The sequence below is a fragment of the Lucilia sericata genome, unplaced genomic scaffold, assembly GCF_015586225.1.
Source record: "Lucilia sericata isolate MDLA Ls3-8-SP2 unplaced genomic scaffold, ASM1558622v1 Contig002416F_arrow, whole genome shotgun sequence".
Classification (NCBI taxonomy): Eukaryota; Metazoa; Arthropoda; class Insecta; order Diptera; family Calliphoridae; genus Lucilia; species Lucilia sericata.
In genome coordinates this window covers 14,222-36,909 of record NW_023996209.1, presented here as the reverse complement: position 1 = coordinate 36,909, position 22,688 = coordinate 14,222, and the positions used below count along the sequence as shown (strand labels likewise).

General features: G+C 34.6%; 1 long non-coding RNA gene across 1 annotated transcript; it reads right to left on the bottom strand.

Annotated features, from left to right (window-relative positions):
• Positions 1-1,024: 1,024 nt before the first annotated feature.
• LOC119613905 lies at positions 1,025-22,578 on the bottom strand. Its single transcript, XR_005232283.1, has 3 exons — positions 22,419-22,578; positions 22,173-22,346; positions 1,025-1,173 (listed from the first exon to the last, which is right to left on the bottom strand). It is a non-coding gene; the product is annotated as an uncharacterized LOC119613905 (long non-coding RNA).
• Positions 22,579-22,688: the final 110 nt, after the last annotated feature.

Genomic DNA, 22,688 nt, shown 5'->3' with positions numbered 1-22,688 from the left:
TTTCAAGTGAAAAGTTTTACATTACGAAATTTCACCTCTTTTATTAAAGACACCTGTACGTATACGTGCTAATTGATTCTTAGATATTACAAATATTAAGTATACGTCTAATTTGGTGAGGCCCTTGATATATTTTTTAATCACGTCTTTTGTGATTTTGATCTTAACGATGAAGTTTTGTTGATTTTGTATGTTCACAACTTCGCCTCAGAGAGTAAATCAAAATTCCGAACGGTTTACAGATATGAGCGTGAAAAAATTTAAATTTTTTTGTAAAGCTGACACCAAGCCACCAAATCTTTGGGAGCCGATACAAAAAGTACATAACTATTGGCGGTAAGATCAAATTAGAGAAGATGGAAGACAGTTTTCTCTTTATCCTTGTCATTGCAGCTGCAACAAAATTCATTAAAGGAGAGGCCGAGCTACTTGCTTATGTGCCTAAAGCTTTTTCCATTCAAAAGAAGGCCAAATTAACTTGTACCTGATTGTGTCCTTTGAAGAAAGAACCTGAGGACACTGAGTAGTATTGATAAGTCCTGAGTAGTGTGGATAAATACCTGATTGTGTAGGTCATTCCATTCACTTTCAGCCTTTTGAAGAAAGAACCTGAGGACACTGAGTAGTGTTGATAAATCCTAAGGGAGTTGCTACTGAATCGCAAGTGGAGATTTTCAAGCAAACCTCGTTCTGAATTTCCATAGCAGTCCCTATAGGCAGACAGGCGACCAAGTTCTGATCCTTCCTAAGCTCTGATCCTTCATGCATTGTCTGACTAATAGGGAAGTGCGTAGTGTAAGAGAGTAATGAAAGTAGTGCAGCATGACTATCAACGATTGTCGATTCCTATATTGCCACAAATATTTAGCTCATATATCGCCAATATTTTAGACTGAAAACACTACACATGCTGGAAAGACTACGATAGATACTTATCACAACATCCTTGCAGAAGACACCAGATCCAACACCACAGTTCATTGTAGAACTATCTATATAAATCTAAGGTTATACCTGTTTGGAATGTTAGCCATAAAAGTTGGCTATAAAAGTCCGTGTGTAGGGGAGTATAGTAGGAAGAAATCCTTGCATGTCCATAGGTTCTTGATCTCCAACATCCGTATGAGTTAAGCTTCGCTAAAATCCAAAAAGATATCGGCTTTATATGAAGACCTGTAAGTAGAATGAGCAATATACTGGTCAAAGTTTTCAGAGGATTAATTCTTAGTTGTTAATTTCATTAGTTCTTAGCAGATTTATTCCATTGGCAGATTCTAACTTCAACTGAAGTATAAAACCCACTTATCAAATTCAATTCGCATTAACTTATAAAATTCCTACTGTGGTGTAATCACCATAATCATAAATAATTTGTAAAATTATTTATGGAAAACAGTTTAATGAAGCAACTTTAAACTGAGTTTTAATTCAATAGTTTTTGTATAAACTAGTAGGTGTATGCTGATTATTATATATGTAGTAAGAACAGAGACAAATACATACATATATTGCCATATTACCTACGGCCAAAGTAAAAAAAAATCTTAAATGTACATACACACATATATCTATACATAGTATGTTAATGAACAAATATTGAACAGACTCAAACAAAAAAGAGGAAAAAACCAAACCGCACCATAAAATTCTCACATACACATGGGTAAACATTGGCGAGAAATGAGACAGAAATGAATGAGCAACCAAACGAAAAAAAAATAGCAAATAATTTCAGCATGAAAGTGGTAAATTAAGTTGTCATTAAAAGCTTAATTAAATTCTTTTGTTGATAGTTGACATGTTTGCCAACAACGATGCATAAAAAATTTCTATATCTTTTTGTTCATCTCTTTAAAAAAAAAAACAAACAAAACAAAAAAGTTGGTTAAGGGATAATATTTTGGTGCTTTTTTTGCTTAAATTTTTAAGTTGAATAATGAAAAATAGTGTTTTCTTGCTTTTATTGTTTTAAATTTAGTATTCAGCAAATATTTAACTAAAATTAAGGTCGAAATGAGAGGGTAAAATAAACATAAACTCAATGTTAATGTCATAGTTGAAGCATACGTGCAGGCGAAAGTTACATTCATCTCGCATACAAAGGCTTAACAGAAAACAACTCGTATTCTGCTATGATTATGGCTGTGTATGTGTGTGTCTGTGTAGTCATTTGTATGAAAAGTAATTTGCATAGCATACATACAGGCTGCTAATGATAAATATTTAACTAATGTGCGTGTTAAGAATTTTGAAAAAAAAAAGGAAAAGTTTTTTATACACAAACTCATGGTAGTTATACGTACATATGAAAGTTGCTATACTTACCCATATGGGTATTGGTACATATGTATGTACAAAAGTATGAAAGTTTTCACCAGTGATATTGTTCATCTCTCCTGAGATACTAGCAAAAAATACACCGACTATATCTATATTAAAAGGGGACAAGAACAGAAATGTCCAACATATGGCCATGAACATGTGGACATGAAAAATTTATTGAAAGCTTATACCAGAAAAATCTTAACGAAGAAAATCTGTGATCACTTAAACTTCCTACCAAAACTTGATTTTTGAGTGAAAACATAAAATTCCATTTTCTGGCTAAACTAGAAGAGCTAGGGCCAAAAGAAAGAAAATCTGTGATCACTTGGATTTCCTACCAATACTCAATTTTTGGGTGAAAACAAAAATTTCCATTTTCTGGCTAAACTAGAAGAGATAGGGCCAAAAGGAAGAAAATCTGTGATCACTTTTATTTCCTACCAAAACTCAATTTTTGGGTGAAAACATAAAAGTTCATTTTCTGGCTAAACTAGAAGAGATAGGGCCAAAAGGAAGAAAATTTGTGATCACTGACATATCCTACCAAAACTCGATTTTTGAGTGAAAACATAAAGGTCCATTTTCTGGCTAAACTATAAGAGCTAGGGCCAAAAGGAAGAAAATCTGTGATCACTTGCATTTCCTACCAAAACTCTATTTTTGAGAGAAAACATAGAAGTCCACTTTCTGGCTAAACTATAAGAGCTAAGGCCAAACGGATAAAAATCTGTGATCACTTGCATTTGCTACCAAAACTCAATTTTTTGTGAAAACATAAAAGTCCATTTTCTGGCTAAACTAGAAGAGCTAGGGCCAAAACGAAGAAAATCTGTGATCACTGACATTTCCTACCAAAACTCGATTTTTGAGTGAAAACATAAAAGTCCATTTTCTGGCTAAACTATAAGAGCTAGGGCCAACAGAAAGAAAATCTCTGATCACTTGCATTTTTTACCAAAACTCGATCTTTGAGTGAAAATATAAAAGTCCATTTTCTGGCTAAACTATAAGAGCTAGGGCCAAAAGGAAGAAAATCTGTGATCACTTGCATTTCCTACCAAAATTCGGTTTTTGAGTGAAAACATAAAAGTCCATTTTCTGGCTAAACCAGAAGAGCTAGGGCCAAAACGAAGAAAATCTGTGATCACTTTTATTTCCTACCAATACTCAATTTTTGGCTGAAAACAAAAAAATCCATTTTCTGGCTAAACTAGAAGAGATAGGGCCAAAAGGAAGAAAATCTGTGATCACTTTTATTTCCTACCAAAACTCAATTTTTGGGTGAAAACATAAAAGTCCATTTTCTGGATAAACTAGAAGAGATAGGGCCAAAAGGAAGAAAATCTGTGATCACATACATTTGCTACTAAAACTCGATTTTTGAGTGAAAACATAAAAGTCCATTTTCTGACTAAACTAGAAGAGGTAGGGCCAAAAGGAAGAAAATCTGTGATCACTTTTATTTCCTACCAAAACTCAATTTTTGGGTGAAAACATAAAAGTCCATTTTCTGGATAAACTAGAAGAGATAGGGCCAAAAGGAAGAAAATCTGTGATCACATACATTTGCCACCAAAACTCGATTTTTGAGTGAAAACATAAAAGTCCATTTTCTGACTAAATTAGAAGAGCTAGGGCCAAAAGGAAGAAAATCTGTGATCACTTTTATTTCCTAACAAAACTCAATTTTTGGGTGAAAACATAAAAGTCCATTCTGGATAAACTAGAAGAGATAGGGCCAAAAGGAAGAAAATCTGTGATCACTTACATTTGCTACCAAAACTAGAAGAGATAGGGCCAAAAGGAAGAAAATCTGTGATCACTTACATTTGCTACCAAAACTCGATTTTTGAGTGAAAACATAAAAGTCCATTTTCTGGCTAAACTATAAGAGCTAGGGCCAAAAGGAAGAAAATCTGTGATCACTTGCATTTCCTACCAAAACTCAATTTTTAGGTGAAAACATAAAAGTCCATTTTATGGCTAAACTATAAGAGCTAGGGCCAAAAGGAAAAAATTTTTGAGTGAAAACATAAAAGTCCATTTTCTGGCTAAACTATAAGAGCTAGGGCCAAAAGGAAGAAAATCTGTGATCACTTGCATTTCCTACCAAAACTCAATTTTTAGGTGAAAACATAAAAGTCCATTTTATGGCTAAACTATAAGAGCTAGGGCCAAAAGGAAAAAAATCTGTGATCACTTGCATTTCCTTCCAAAACTCGATTTTTGAGAGAAAACATAAAAGTTCATTTTCTGACTAAACTAGAAGAGCTAGGGTCAAAAGGAAGAAAATCTGTGATCACTTGCATTTCCTACCAAAACTCAATTTTTTAATGAAAACATAAAAGTCCATTTTCTTGCTAAACTGTAAGAGCTAGGGCAAAAGGATAAAAATCTGTGATCACTTTTATTTCCTACCAAAACACGATTTTTGAGTGAAAACATAAAAGTCCATTTTCTGGCTAACCTATAAGAGCTAGGGCCAAAAGGAAGAAAATCTGTGATCACTTGCATTTCCTACCAAAACTCAATTTTTGAGTGAAAACATAAAAGTCCATTTTCTGACTAAACTAGAAGAGCTAGGGCCAAAACGAAGAAAATCTGTGATCGCTTGCATTTCCTACCAAAACTCAATTTTTGAGTGAAAACATAAAAGTCCATTTTCTGGATAAACTAGAAGAGATAGGGCCAAAAGTAAGAAAATCTGTGATCACTTACATTTGCTACCAAAACTCGATTTTTGAGTGAAAACATAAGAGCTAGGGCCAAAAGGAAGAAAATCTGTGAAATTTCCTACCAAAACTCAATTTTTAGGTGAAAACATAAAAGTCCATTTTCTGGCTAAACTATAAGAGCTAGGGCCAAAAGGAAAAAAATCTGTGATCACTTGCATTTCCTTCCAAAACTCGATTTTTGAGAGAAAACATAAAAGTCCATTTTCTGACTAAACTAGAAGAGCTAGGGTCAAAAGGAAGAAAATCTGTGATCACTTGCATTTCCTACCAAAACTCAATTTTTTAATGAAAACATAAAAGTCCATTTTCTTGCTAAACTGTAAGAGCTAGGGCAAAAGGATAAAAATCTGTGATCACTTTTATTTCCTACCAAAACTCGATTTTTGAGTGAAAACATAAAAGTCCATTTTCTGGCTAAACTATAAGAGCTAGGACCAAAAGGAAGAAAATCTGTGATCACGTGCATTTCCTAACAAAATTCGATTTTTGAGTGAAAACATAAAAGTCCATTTTCTGGCTAAACCAGAAGAGCTAGGGCCAAAAGAAAGAAAATCTGTGATCACTTGCATTTCTTACCAAAATTCGATTTTTGAGTGAAAACATAAAAGTCCATTTCCTGGCTAAACTATAAGAGCTAGGGCCAAAAGGAAGAAAATCTGTGATCACTTGCATTTCCTACCAAAACTCAATTTTTGGGTGAAAACATAAAAGTCCATTTTCTGGCTAAACTATAAGACCTAGGGCCAAAAGGAAGAAAATCTGTGATCACTTGCATTTCCTACCAAACTTGATTTTTGATGAAAAACATAAATGTCCATTTTCTGGCTAAACTAGAAGAGCTAGGGCAAAAGGATAAAAATCTGTGATCACTTTTATTTCCTACCAAAACTCGATTTTTGAGCGAAAACATAAAAGTCCATTTTCTTGCTAAACTAGAAGAGCTAGGGCCAAAAGGAAGAAAATCTGTGATCACTTGCATTTCCTACCAAAACTCGATTTTGAGAGAAAACATAAAAGTCCATTTTCTGGCTAAACTATAAGAGCTAGGGCCAAAAGGAAGAAAATCTGTGATCACTTTTATTTCCTACCAAAACTCAATTTTTGGGTGAAAATATAAAAGTCCATTTTCTGGCTAAACTAGAAGAGCTAGGGCCAAAAGGAAGAAAATCTGTGATCACTGACATTTCCTACCAAAACTCGATTTTTGAGTGAAAACATAAAAGTCCATTTTCTGGCTAAACTATAAGAGCTAGGGCCAAAAGGAAGAAAATCTGTGATCACTTGCATTTCCTACCAAAACTCAATTTTTTAATGAAAACATAAAAGTCCATTTTCTGGCTAAACTATAAGAGCTAGGGCCAAAAGAAAGAAAATCTGTGATCACTTTTATTTCCTACCAAAACTCGATTTTTGAGTGAAAACATAAAAGTCCATTTTCTGGCTAAACTATAAGAGCTAGGGCCAAAAGAAAGAAAATCTGTGATCACTTGCATTTCCTACCAAAACTCGATTTTTGAGTGAAAATATAAAAGTCCATTTTCTGGCTAAACTATAAGAGCTAGGGCCAAAAGGAAGAAAATCTGTGATCACTTGCACTTCCTACCAAAACTCGAATTTTGAGTGAAAATATAAAAGTCCATTTTCTGGCTAAACTATAAGAGCTAGGGCCAAAAGGAAGAAAATCTGTGATCACTTTTATTTCCTACCAAAACTCGATTTTTGAGTTAAAACATTAAAGTCCATTTTCTGGCTAAACTGTAAGAGCTAGGGCAAAAGGATAAAAATCTGTGATCACTTTTATTTCCTACCAAAACTCGATTTTTAGGTGAAAACATAAAAGTCCATTTTCTGGCTAAACTATAAGAGCTAGGGCCAAAAGAAAGAAAATCTGTGATCACTTTTATTTCCTACCAAAACTCGATTTTTGAGTGAAAACATAAAAGTCCATTTTCTGGCTAAACTATAAGAGCTAGGGCCAAAAGGAAGAAAATCTGTGATCACTTGCACTTCCTACCAAAACTCGATTTTTGAGAGAAAACATAAAAGTCCATTTTCTGACTAATGGACTTTAAGAGCCAGGGCCAAAAGGAAGAAAATCTGTGATCACTTGCATTTCCTACCAAAACTCAATTTTTGGGTGAAAACATAAAAGTCCATTTTCTGGCTAAACTATAAGAGCTAGGGCCAAAAGAAAGAAAATCTGTGATCACTTGCATTTCCTACCAAAACTCGATTTTTAGGTGAAAACATAAAAGTCCATTTTCTGGCTAAACTATAAGAGCTAGGGCCAAAAGGAAGAAAATCTGTGATCACTTGCATTTCCTACCAAAAGTCGATTTTTGAGTGAAAACATAAAAGTCCATTTGCTGGCTAAACTAGAAGAGCTAGGGCCAAAAGGAAGAAAATCTGTGATCACTTTTATTTCCTACCAAAACTCGATTTTTGAGTGAAAACATAAAAGTCCATTTTCTGGCTAAACTAGAAGAGCTAAGGCCAAAAGAAAGAAAATCTGTGATCACTTTTATTTCCTACCAAAACTCGATTTTTGAGTGAAAACATAAAAGTCCATTTTCTGGCTAAACTATAAGAGGTAGGGCCAAAAGGAAGAAAATCTGTGATCACTTGCATTTTCTACCAAAACTCAATTTTTGGGTGAAAACATAAAAGTCCATTTTCTGGCTAAACTATAAGAGCTAGGGCCAAAAGGAAGAAAATCTGTGATCACGTGCATTTCCTACCAAAACTCGATTTTTTAATGAAAACAAAAAATTCCATTTTCTGGCTAAACTAGAAGAGATAGGGCCAAAAGGAAGAAAATCTGTGATCACTTTTATTTCCTACCAAAACTCGATTTTTGAGAGAAAACATAGAAGTCCACTTTCTGGCTAAACTATAAGAGCTAAGGCCAAACGGATAAAAATCTGTGATCACTTGCATTTCCTACCAAAACTCAATTTTTGAGTGAAAACATAAAAATCCATTTTCTGGCTAAACTATAAGAGCTAGGGCCAAAAGGATAAAAATCTGTGATCATTGGCATTTCCTACCAAAACTCGATTTTTGAGTAGAAACAAAAAATTCCATTTTCTGGCTAAACTAGAAGATATAGGGCCAAAAGGAAGACAATCTGTGATCACTTTTATTTCCTACCAAAACTCAATTTTTTGGGTGAAAACATAAAAGTCCATTTTCTGGCTAAACTAGAAGAGATAGGGCCAAAAGGAAGAAAATCTGTGATCACTTTTATTTTCTACCAAAACTAGATTTTTGAGTGAAAACATAAAATTCCATTTTCTGGCTAAACTATAAGAGATAGGGCCAAAAGGAAGAAAATCTGTGATCACTTGCACTTCCTACCAAAACTCGATTTTTGAGAGAAAACATAAAAGTCCATTTTCTGACTAAACTATAAGAGCCAGGGCCAAAAGGAAGAAAATCTGTGATCACTTGCATTTCCTACCAAAACTCAATTTTTGGGTGAAAACATAAAAGTCCATTTTCTGGCTAAACTATAAGAGCTAGGGCCAAAAGAAAGAAAATCTGTGATCACTTGCATTTCCTACCAAAACTCGATTTTTAGGTGAAAACATAAAAGTCCATTTTCTGGCTAAACTATAAGAGCTAGGGCCAAAAGGAAGAAAATCTGTGATCACTTGCATTTCCTACCAAAAGTCGATTTTTGGGTGAAAACATAAAAGTCCATTTTCTGGCTAAACTATAAGAGCTAGGGCCAAAAGAAAGAAAATCTGTGATCACTTTTATTTCCTACCAAAACTCGATTTTTGAGAAAAAACATAGAAGTCCACTTTCTGGCTAAACTATAAGAGCTAAGGCCAAACGGATAAAAATCTGTGATCACTTGCATTTCCTACCAAAACTCAATTTTTGAGTGAAAACATAAAAATCCATTTTCTGGCTAAACTATAAGAGCTAGGGCCAAAAGGATAAAAATCTGTGATCACTTCCATTTCCTACCAAAACTCGATTTTTGAGTAAAAACAAAAAATTCCATTTTCTGGCTAAACTGAAGATATAGGGCCAAAAGGAAGAAAATCTGTGATCACTTTTATTTCCTACCAAAACTCAATTTTTTGGGTGAAAACATAAAAGTCCATTTTCTGGCTAAACTAGAAGAGATAGGGCCAAAAGGAAGAAAATCTGTGATCACTTGCATTTCCTACCAATAAGTGAAAACATAAAAATCCATTTTTTAGCTAAACTAGAAGAGCTAGGGAAAAACTTCCTTAATTCAATTCACAGAATGTCAATTTCATTACGTACACGTTGTGTGCCACATATCTCCCATTAGGATCTTCTAAATATTACAGACTATAATGTCAATACATTAGATGAAAAGTGCACAAAAAGACGAATGCAAAATACTTAACCCAAAGTAATGACACGTTACCAAAACAACAAGTATGAGAACTAGTAGCATCATCAGCAGCAGTAGCAACAGAAGCCTGATTATACAAAATATTCTCTAAGCACTTTCGCTAGCAATTATAAGCATCAGCGTTTACTTACCTCAAACTCAATATCGTGCACAAAAATGACAACGACAATGGTAAAAAAAAAGAAAGAAAAGAAAAACTACATAAAACCTTTTTCAGTTTTATTAATAACACAATGACATACAGCTAAAGGGACGGCAGGGAGCTGCAGCAGCATCTACAATTATGCAAGAGAACTTTTTGAGCTCCAAAACATTTCTTACTTACAACAGCTGTGCTGGTAGATGAAAGTATGCATGTGTGTGTGTGTGTGTCTGTATATGACATTCTGAAAACATCAGTGGAATTTTAATTATGCCAGGAGTATGATCAAATTCACTGTAATGGAAGTAACACTGAAACAACACGAACGAACGAGCGAACGAACGAAAAAAACAAATTCAAATTACCCCGTTTCCTAGAAATTTTTTGGTGCACAGCCAAACATGTAAGAGATAAAAATCTATGTTGTTCTTTTATAGGATTTTTTTTTTTTGGTATTTTCTTTGTCGTACAAGTGCAAAAAATAATATTGAAATTAATTTTTCTTAGACTTTGTTCAAAAGAAATTTGGAAAAAAATTTCATTATTAAAAGTTGTCATTATCTTGGCCTGCAGTAATAAAATTATTAGTTGTCTTATAGTTGAAATTATTATGAAATAAAGATTTTTGTAGTAATTGAAATATGTACATGAAAGTCTTTGTGACAACACGGATTTCTAAAACGTAATTAGAGAGTTTTCTTTGCTGGAGGTTAAATGCAAGATTATTTTTGTGTGCAATTAATAATTAAATTTTATGTTAAAGTAAATGTGCATATAAAGTACTAATTTATTATTGGGTATATAACTTGAAAATACGGGATATTTTGTTTAATGTTTCTTTTTAGGACCAGCACTAAGGGAATGGCTCCTACTCATGGTATTAGGAATATAGGTTATGGGAGAGAGGATAGAGGGAGTAATTTATTATTGGGTATATAACTTAAAAATATGGGATATTTCGTTTAATGTTTCTTTTTAGGTCCAGCACTAAGGGAATGGCTCCTACTCATGGTATTAGGAATATAGGTTATGGGAGAGAGGATAGAGGGAGTTGTGTTTGGGGACATTCGATTTAAACTTACATTGCAGGTGACAGAAATGACTTGTGGGGGAACAACGACTAAAGAACGAATTCTCTCTGTAATGCATTATGCGATCCATTGGCAAATCGTCTACATAGGAGTGTGTTCTTGATGAAACACGGGTGTTACGAAAAAATACGCTGGTTTCAGGAACGGGTTCCATAATTTAGTGAAACATACCCCACATTGTAACATAGTTGGATACCCTACTGTCTCCGATAAGTATCATCGTCCTCTCTTGTAGAAGGTGTAGTAGCCCTAAACAAGACTTTGAAGCATACATGAAAATTGTATTCCATTTCAGGTCGGATATACATAAGTGGTGTAGATAGTATGAAGATCAGATAGAGTGAAGTATGTATGTCCTGGTAGTTAACTGCACGCGAACTGTCAAGTAGAGTCGAAGAGACTCCGTTTTGACCGGACCAGCCTGTAGCTGTGAGAAATCTGAGGATATCATTAAGCCTAGAGCCAGATATCTCACTAAGGTTAGATATGAAGTAATTACCAAGGAAGCGGTTTCTCTTTATGGCCAGAGCTGGGCATTCACAGACGAGATGGCAAACCGTTTCTTCCTTTTCCCTGTCTTTGCAAATGCTATAGTGTTCGTTGAAAGAGAGCTCAAGCCGACTTGCATGTCTGCCTATTACCCTGAGTCCTCTTATTACTGCTCTCAGCCTCGATATGTCCCGCTTACTTCGGTTTATAAGGTGTCTTGTGCGTTTCGCATTGAAGGAGGGCCACAATAACTTGGCCCCTTTACATGTGTCTAGGTTATTCCACCTATTTTCAGCCTTTTGAAGAAAGAATCCGAGGTTATTACTCTTAATAAAACTTAACGGAGTTGCTACTGAAACGGCGTTGGAAGTGTCAAGAGCAGATCCCTTTCTGACAAGCTCATCTGCCTGTTCATTACCATAGTAGTTCATTACCATGCGCAGGGACCCAAACAAGGGTAATGTTAGACAAGCGAGTCAGCCTTAACAGATCCTTCTTGTATTGTCTAACTAATAGGAAAGTGGTAGTATAAGAGTTTAGTGAGAGAAATGTATGTCCTACGTCGTTTTAAAAAAACGGAAACACTTGAATGCTTCTTTCGACATTTGAATTATGTGTGTAGTCCAGTGAGTCCAGTTTTACTCTATTAGCACAACCCCATTCAGAGATTGCTACTAGATATTGATTAAGCGATTCTTTAATGTTTTACTTCATTGCACCAATCTCCAAAAGGATTGGTCTATAATTGAATGAAAATTAATGGCACATATCGCTGACATCTACTAAAGAGTAGATAGGATTGAAAGAAAAAGAATAGAGTAGAAAAAAGAACTTAGCTTTGCGATACTCCTGAATTTTAACTCGAGATCCCATCTATAACAACTCGATCTAAAACAACCGATCTCTGATAAAGGAAGAATTATGTGAAGGATAAGTGAAAAATATGTGCTATTCAAAATGACAATAAGTAATTTACTATAGACAGAAATCGCATTCAAGAGATACAGACAGTCTCTTACGTGCTTTAAACGGACAGACGGACAAGGTGTACATATTTATTTAAAACCTTAAAATATGAAAAGAACACATATTCTGAATCTACGGCCTTTATTTAAATCTGTAATCAGCTTATTAAAATCAAAAATTTGTTTGATATTAAATTATCTATTTACCACCTTGTTTTATACAAATTTTAATTTTCTTTATTCATTTTCATTTCACTTTAACAAAAATTTAATAAATATTAAACAAAATCAACAACAATAGTTCATATAAAATACATTTACAAACCACACAATCAGTGTTGTGGTATTAAGCTTAAAAACATCCGCTAGATTTCTCAACAAAAACTAGAAAAAAAAGTCGGCAACAACCGAAAAAAATTCAATGGAAGCAACATTAAAAATGCATAAATTTAGCTTATTCAACTCACATATAGAAAAAAAATTCAATACATGTGTACTCACAAACACACTAACACATTAATAACTCTAACAACAAAAGCTTTGAACTTCCGTTTTCATATGACCACAAAACTCAGTGAATTCAGTAGGAAACTGTAATGAAAATGAAAACTACTTAACCCTGTAAGTATTAGCAATTGACCTAGCAGATCATTATATTCGAAAGGCTTGATGGTTCATTTTTCAGATCTGAATACAATTTTTAACATATTCGTTAGTTTTTAGTTCAAATCGGGGTTTAATGTTCTCAAATGCTTTTAAAGTTCTCAATGTAAGTGAAACGACAGTGGAGCAAAGAATTTTTTGATATAACCTTAAAGATGATGGATAAATAGAAACTAAACAAGTAAGAAATTATTGTCGGGCGTGGCCGACCATATGATACCCTACACCAATTGCGAATATTAAATGTGATTCATTTCAATAATGAAGCATTTCTGTTGAATCTTATATAGGTTCCAAATAATGTCTGTTCATGTACGGTTGTATTCTGACTAGGAGAAATAAAAGACCGATTTCAATTATTTTCAACAGCCTTCGTCATTGGATCCAGAGAATACTATGTGACCCATTTTAACAAAAATATTCAAAATTGCGATCTGTTGCGTGTGCACAAGGTTTACACGGTCACAAAGACGGACATAGCTTAATCGAAGCAGAAAGTGATTCTGAACCGACTGGTATACTTAAGGACAAATATTTTTGAGTGTAACAAACATCAGCACATTGTGCCGACTTTTGGATAGATAGTAGTATATCAGACGTAGTTGAAAGATAAACGGCCGAAATCGGAAGGTCCGGATGTATGGGGCTAGGGCAGAAATTGAGCCGATCCTTATAAAATGTATTATTGGGAATTATCTATGTGTGTTTGTTTGTATGTTTACATGTTTGTATGTTTGTGCGTCTATATGTTTGAACGTTATAGACTACTAAACGGCTAAACCGTTTTTCTTCAAATTTTCACATAAGCTACTTTTTATTTCCGATTTATGACGAAAATTAACAGTGTTATTTATAATTATATCAAACTTAGTTGTGCCAATTTATGTGAAGATAGTAGTATATTTGTCGTAGTTATGAGCTAAAAGGCTCAAATCGGTAGGTCCGCTTGTATGGGGGCTAGGGCAAAAATTGGTCCGATCCTTATAAAATTTAATGTCGACATTTATGTTTATATAAAATCTATTTGTGCCAAATTTCATCGTGATAATAGTGTTTATAAGTGAATTGTGGACATTGAAGTCATTTTCAGAAGGGGATTTTGTATGGGGGATAGGGTCAAATAATACCCGACCATTATAAAAATCGACAGTGTTATTTATAATTATATCAAACTTAGTTGTGCCGATTTTGGGAGAGATAGTAGTACATTTGACAAAGTTATGAGCTAAAAGGCCCTAATCGGAAGGTGCGGTTATATGGGAGCTAGGGCAAAACTTGGGCCGATCCCTATAAAATTTATTGTTGGGAATTATGTTTATATAAAACTCATTTTTGCCAAGTTTCATCGTGATAATAGTGTTAATAAGTGAATTGTGTATATTTTCTGAGGGGGACTTTGTATGGGGGCTAGGGTCAAATAATACCCGATTTTTACGAAAAATCCGGTTATTATTAAGATATATATAAAACTAAATTTTGCCAATTTTTGTAGAGATAGTAGATCATTTAACATAACATAGGACCAATATTTTTCGGTGTTACAAACATCAGCACAAACGCATAATACCCTCCCCACTATAGTGGTGTAGGGTATAAAAATTAATCAATTATAAGAAAATAAATCCTCTATTCCACTTTAAAAAAACTTCGAACTGATGTGACAGGATTATACATTGACGGGTTTAGGTCATGAGGTGTCATACTGAAAGCTCTTTCTTGAATTTCAATTATGTAAAAAAAACTTCCAAACCTACATAGTACGTTCGATTGTGTATGTGAGACGGACATTTACGATTATGCTTATTATGTTCTACACCACTATAGTGGGGAAGGTCTTATACTTTTAGCTGATGTTTGTAACGCTCAAAGATACTGGTACTACAGTCGACAGAATTGATTTAACAATATCAATCTATTCGCTCTTGCATCAAAAGTAGGTCTCGTTATATAGACCATATTTAACAGTAGCCGCCATGCAAAGCCTCTTTATAATAGAATTATAATAATATTAGATGTAAATGCTGTAAGAGTTGCTTGATCAAGTTCTCTGCAAAGCTCCGCAACTCCCCTAATATATTCAAGCTTTATACTCGTAACAAGCCATATACTCGCTACTAGTGTTGGGTCGGTTATGCTCGACTATACTTGTTTTTAAATACACACGTATACAGCGCCATCTGCAACTGCTTGTAAATATCTGCTGTATCGCAACAAAATGCATTCAAATTGAAAAATACCATTAAAAACAACAACAACAATGAAAAAATTGCAACATCAAAAAATTGCGAGAAAAACCTAAACGGTAGATTGAACAATAATAATAACGAAATACATATCCAATAGGTTGGCTCCTCACATCAAAAGTAAGTGTTTTCGAGTCAAAATTTTGAATTTGGACTTTATGGACCAAGCTGGGGCAAAGTCAGAGTTCCGCTAAGTAGGACACCTCAGGTGTATACAATTTTTAAAATTATCCTATTTCATCGTTTCTGTTTCGATCTCAAAAAAAAAATCACACTTATTCGCATGTTAATCACTTACATCATCACTACATCACTTTAGAGGGGAGGGTATATTGGGTTTCTGCCTTAAAGTATACCAATCGGCTAAGAATAATTATCTGAGTCGATTTAGCTATGTCCGTCCGTCTGACCGTAATCAAACTACAGGTCGCAATTTTGAAAGTTAATTCAATGATATTTGGTACATGATCTTATATTTTCCCAGGGACGAAGCCTATTGGAAATGGTTAAGATCGCTCAATTATTTCACCTAGCTAGCCCCCATACAATTGAACCTTCGAATAGGGCTTGTAAACCTTGTAATAAAACTACAGGTCGCAAGATTGAAGATTTTAAATATTTCAATGAAATTTGGCAAATGATCTTCTATTGTATCAGAGACATATCCTATTGAAAATGGTTAACATCGGCCCCCATACAACTGAACCCCCCGGATAGGGCTTTTAAGTTCATAATTACGTTTAATATACTCGTATCTCTACAAAAAGCTGCAAAACCTAGTTCTATACTAGCTTTGATGATATTAGGAATTTTATAATGATGGGGCCTCGTTTGACCCTAGCCCCTATACAAAGTCCCCTTCGAAATATGACTTAAATGCCCACAATTTTATTCAAAAATAAATGTCTTAATTATGTCTGAGGCAAGGAACAGACTGTCGAGAGTTTTAACGTGAGCACCTGCCGTGTCGGCCTTATCTCACGATGGTCTTTTTCATCCACAGGGTAGACTTGAGAACGGTCTACCATCGCCCCTTTTTCTTCAATGAAGAACTCAGGTGGCAATTTTTGCACATTGGCCAGTCCATGCGCAAGTACTTTGCTGGAGTACTCGAGCTATCTAATCTCTTGCCAAAGTATTCACGTTGGGGAAAGACAGGTGTCATGAGCAAGCTCAATCTACCCCGACATAATGTCGCCCAACCACACTACTATGGCTCTGTTGATTCGGCAACAGCACCTAGAGACGTAACCGGTGGACCGAAGCACGATCCATCAATAAGCCGTAGACATTGTTCTTACTCACAGTGACACGCTGTGGTAATTCTGATATGAACAGAGTATACTCTGAACATATCTGGACAAGGAAGGAAAATTAATCGGTATCACTTGTATATGATACCTTTCATCCATCATCATTCAACCCAGCACACTTCTCATTTATCCGACACATTCATAAGAGAAAAACATACGACACACTCATTTAGATATACGGGTGGACGAGGCCCGCATACCTCTACATTCATTCCGTATCATATACAATTGACTCCAACCCATTTCCAACGCTTAGTCCCACAGTCACTCCTCTGTGGGGTATCTGTTGTTTTCGGCAACAGCACCGAACTTATCCCGAAATATTGACTATTATCATGCATCAGTCTTTTAACCGCAACTTACTCTTCCCGCGAATTTGGGTTTAAACCACAGCCACTACGTGGATCCCGAAGGAACCTCAAACAACTGACCAGCCAGGACATAGTCCTGCGGGCAACTGGCCACCCGTAGTACCAGATTATGCGCTGCTCTGGTCTGACCTTTAGCAATCTATGCAAGGACTAAGCCAGGCAGTAGACTGTAACCAATTTTTCAGTCCCGGTCAGACTGGAGGTATTGGTCACCTCTTTATACCCCGGGATTGCAATAACACCAAGGCGGAGGTCTCGCCAAGGTAACATGCCCCCGGGGGATAAGGCAAGGAACAATTCAACTTAAATGCTTTATTATGAAAACTAAATCACATTTTTATATCCTACACCACTTTAGTGGGGAGGGTATATTGGGTTTGTGCTGATGGTTGTAACGCACAATAATATTGGTCCTATACCCACCTTAAAGTATACCAATCGGCTCAGAATCATTTTCTGATTTGGTAAATTGATCTTCTATTGTCCTAGGGACGAAGCCTATTGAAAATGGTTAACATCGGTCCATTATTTCACCTAGCCCCCATACAACTGAACCCCTCGAATAGGGCTTTTAAAATTTGTAATCAAACTACAGGTCGCAATTTTGGAGATAATTCAATGAAATTCGGCACATGATCTTTTATGGTACCGTAGATGAAGCCTGTTGAAAATGGTTTACATCGGTCCATTATTTCACCTAGCCCCCATACAACTGAACCCCCCAATAGGGCTTTTAAAACTTGTAATCAAACTACAGGTCGCAATTTTGGAGATAATTCAATGAAATTTGGCACATGATCTTTTATGGTACCGTAGATGAAGCCTGTTGAAAATGGTTTACATCGGTCCATTATTTCACCTAGCCCCCATACAACTGAACCCGCCGAATAGGGCCTTTAAGTTCATAATTATGTTTAATATACTCATATCTCGACAAAAAGCTGCAATAACCAAGTTGTATACAAGACTTGATGACCCCCACGAATTCCATAATAATAGGTTCTCATATGACCCTAGCCCCTATGAAAAGCCCCCATCAAAATTTCAGTTAAAGGTCCACAATTTTATTCAACAATAAACGGCTTAAGTATGTATATCTAAGGCAAGGTACAATTCAACTTAAATGCTTTATTATGGCAACTAAATCACATTATATTTTTGTCAAAGGTGTAGGGTATTATATGGTCGGCCTCGCCCGACTATAATTTCTTACTTGTTTTTTTTTTTTTTTTTGGTGTAGGGTATTTTGTGGTCGGCCCCGCCCGACTTTAATAATTGAGAAAATTGAGAATTATTTGGATAAGAAAACTGGAGTAGGGTGGTACTAAGCTATAAGAAATAATTGATAGCATGAGTGGACCCATGAATTCCGAATTCAGAACTTAAGCTCGACAAAAAATTTTAACAAAACTCAGTTTTTTTTCTGTTTCGAAATTAAATCTATATACATTTTTTTATTTGATCAAACCCAATATTCCTCAAAACACATTTCATCAAGAAGGTTTTTGAAAAAAATATTTTAAATATTATTAATTTATGTTGCACCTATACCTATTACTAGTGACACCACCCTACTATTAAATACTTACTTCATATACATAAAATACAGATCCTAAAATTCAAAAGCTTTTCATTGCAGTTGAATTTGATTTTTGCATATTTTTGTTGAACATTCCACACAGACACCTAAATACGGAAACAATTATTTTCAAATATAACCACATACCTAGTGGGAAAATTTGGAAAACTATTAAGAAAAATAAAGCAATTACAAGATTTATAACCAGATATATAGATTCTTATAGATCTTTCATCTAACAACAATTTTATTAGAAAAAGGTTCTAACCTCAAGACATTCAACTCCAAAAGCATGAGTACCCTATCTGAAATTGTACATAACAATAGTTTAAAGAGATACAACCTTTCTACCTTTAACCAACGATATGTTCTGTCACAACCAACAACCTAGTCCATAAACTATTTTGTATGCGTTAGACAAAGTGTTTTAATGGTTGTTGTTGTTGTCTTTTTTTTTTTTTTGTATCATCGTCATCACGTGAGTAGCATGAGTTAAAATATTTATTTGTAATTTGTAAGACTGACGACCTAACGACCGCCTTCCTTTTCTACCGATGCGCTTGTCCATACACATACTAAAACACAGGCAAACGAAATATAACAAAATATTTGAGTTCGTTTTTAAATTGTAGAAAAACTCCCTGTCTGGGAATTATGCGATCAAGTACAATTGTCGCACATTTATTGCGAACTTGGCTTTTATTGCGGCCAAATGCACCAAATGTGGCCAGTAAAACAAACACCACCAATAACAAAAGCTGAGGTTTAGTTCTAGTAACAAAAAAAGTGTGTTTTTTTTTTTGTGGAAAGGACAATTGTTTAAATGTTCTACGAAGCTAGGTATATGCATGTGTAAGAGTAAAATGTGAGGAAATTAAAATACAGATGCGGGTCAAAATAGAAAAGAATAATTTTCCAAATTCTCATTTTTTCTCAGATAAAGTATTAGTAAGACTAACTACTTTACATTATACCTCAGGCTATAATCCAGATTATATAGTTCTGACTATAGAGAAGACTACAACCGAGGCTATAGCTACATATTGCCAACACTATAGTCTATACTGCAGCTAAGCGTAAAATCCACACTATAGCCAAGCTTACAGTTCAGACTAAAGAAATAGTCCAAACTGTAAAAAAGGCTTGACTACAGACAAGATTATAGTCTGGCCTGGCAAGAAAATAGTCTGGAATACAGAAAAGACTACAATCTACAAGAATATAGTCGGGACTATATATAGCCAATATTATGTAGTCTAGACTATAGACAAAACTATAGTATGGAATATAGAAAAGACTATAGTCTGGACTATAGACAAGACTATAGTCCGGACTATAGACAAGACTATAGTCCGGACTATAGACAAGACTATAGTCCGGACTATAGACAAGACTATAGTCCGGACTATAGACAAGACTATAGTCCGGACTATAGACAAGACAATAGTCTGGACTATAGACAAGACTATAGTCTGGACTATAGACAAGACTATAGTCTGGACTATAGACAAGACTATAGTCTGGACTATAGACAAGACTATAGTCTGGACTATAGACAAGACTATAGTCTGGACTATAGACAAGACTATAGTCTGGACTATAGACAAGACTATAGTCTGGACTATAGACAAGACTATAGTCTGGACTATAGACAAGACTATAGTCTGGACTATAGACAAGACTATAGTCTGGACTATAGGCAAGACTATAGTCTGGACTATAGACAAGACTATAGTCTGGACTATAGGCAAGACTATAGTCTGGACTATAGACAAGACTATAGTCTGGACTATAGACAAGACTATAGACAAGACTATAGACAAGACTATAGACAAGACTATAGACAAGACTATAGTCTGGACTATAGACAAGACTATAGTCTGGACTATAGATAAGACTATAGTCTGGACTATAGACAAGACTATAGTCTGGACTATAGACAAGACTATAGTCTGGACTATAGACAAGACTATAGTCTGGACTATAGACAAGACTATAGTCTGGACTATAGATAAGACTATAGTCTGGATATAGACAAGACTATAGTCTGGATATAGACAAGACTATAGTCTGGACTATAGACAAGACTATAGACTGGACTATAGACAAGACTATAGACTGGACTATAGACAAGACTATAGTCTGGACTATAGACAAGACTATAGTATGGACTATAGACAAGAGTATAGTCTGGACTATGGACAAGAGTATAGTCTGGACAAGACTATAGACAAGTCTACAGTCTGGACCATAGACAAGACTATAGTCTGGACAATTGACAAGACTCTGGACTATAGAAAAGACTATAGTCTGGACTATAGACAAGACTGTAGTCTGGACTATAAACAAGACTATAGTCTGGACTAAAGACAAAACTATAGTCTGGACTACAGAAAAACCTATAGTCTGGACTATAGACAAGACTATAATATAGACTATTGACAAGATTATATTCTGCACTATAGACAAGACTACAATCTGGACTATAGACAAGACTATAGCCAAGAATATAGTCTGGATATTAAACTAGACTATAGACAAATGTAAAGACCGGACTATAGACAAGAATAAAGTCTGGACTATACCGAAGACTATAGTCTGGACTATAAACAACACTATAGTCTGGACTACAGGGAAAACTATAGTCTGATTTATAGACAAAGCTATAGTCTGGGCTATAGACAAGACTACAGTCTGGACTATAGACAAGACTGTAGTCTGGACTATAGTCTGGACCAAATACAAGACTATAGTCTGGACCAAATAAAAGACTATAGTCTGGACCATAGACAAAACTTTAGTCTGGACTATAGACAAGACTTTAGTCTGGACTATAGACAAGACTATAGTCTGGACTATAAACAAGATTATAGTCTGAGCTATAGTCTGGACTATAGACAAGACAATAGTCTATAGTCTAGTCCAGGACTATAATCTGGACTATAGACAAGTCTAAAATCTGGACTATAGACAAATCTAAAATCTGGATTATGGTCTAGGTCTGCCCTAATAATTACAAACGCCTCTGCTCTTGTAATAAAACATTAATAGCAAGCAATGTTAAGGTCATTGCTATAAAACTACTAAATTTACATACAAGAGCGGGCGATAGAGCAAGAGATGCCTGGTGTATATAAGTTACATTACCCAGTCGGTACCCAGGCAACTACATGCAAACATAGTTAGACAGCAAAAGTTTTCAACAAAACTGACACAACAAAAATGTTTATTAAAAAATTTTCCTTTTTCCAAACAGAACAATTTATTACAAAACTATTTGGAAATTCTATTAAAATTCAGATTGAGAAAAAAAGTGAAGAGAAAACAACAATAACCAAACAACATACCTTTAACTTTTGATCTAAAACCATTTTATTGTGTTTGTTGTATGGAGAATGTTCTAAAATGGTAACAAATATGAATAAATATCAATTTTCACATGTGTCATGGCTTAAAAGTAACAGGATAAAAAAAGACCGAAAAAATTCCCAACCTGAACACTTTATGAAAATTTAATGTCTGCAAATTTAGAATATTCTACATACAAAACACAGACACACACACAAACTGTCACACTTCTAAATATTTACACTTACATACATACAATGAAAATGAATTTCTATGGAAAATTGTTTTATTTTTACGAAAAAGGACATCACATATGAATGTGTGAGTATGTGGGTTTTTAACAATTATGTGTGAGTGTGATGTGGTTATTGCTGTTGTTGGTTTTATTATTCAAAAATGATTTCCTCTAAGTCCAGTCTCACGATTGTTTCGTATATTTCTGTTAGTATTATTACGTTAATATGCGGTTTGTGTTCAACGACATGACGCGTTTACATAAAATTCATTCTTACCATTTTGGTTTGCCTGGTTGCTTAGTGGGTTGTTGGTTAGCTAAAATGGGCTTCCTGGTTGTTTGAATGTCTGCTGACAAAACATTTGCACAATTTTCTGCATTGTAAGGCAGAGTCAGGATATACTGAATGGTGGTATTTCGCCATAAAAAGATATACATTTATTTCGACAAACTGTATGTAAAACGTGCGTATATTAGTAATTGGGTCTAAAACTTTATAATCCTTGCGCTTATCTAAACTTACACAGTTCCAGTAACGATGCAAGTGCCCCAACTAATTTGTCAAAAGAACAGATTTTAGATTTAGTATAAATTATCCATGTTAGTTGGTATTTTAAGTATTTTAATTATCCATTTACAATTTGAATTTTGCCACACAAAGAAATTCCTTTTGCAGAAGAAAGATTTATGTTTTTTTTTTTTTTTTGTGAAATTAGTTTTTTGATTTATGATTTTTTGTCTTCCAAAAATTTTGTTTAATTAAAATTATACAACAAAGTCTATATATTGTTTG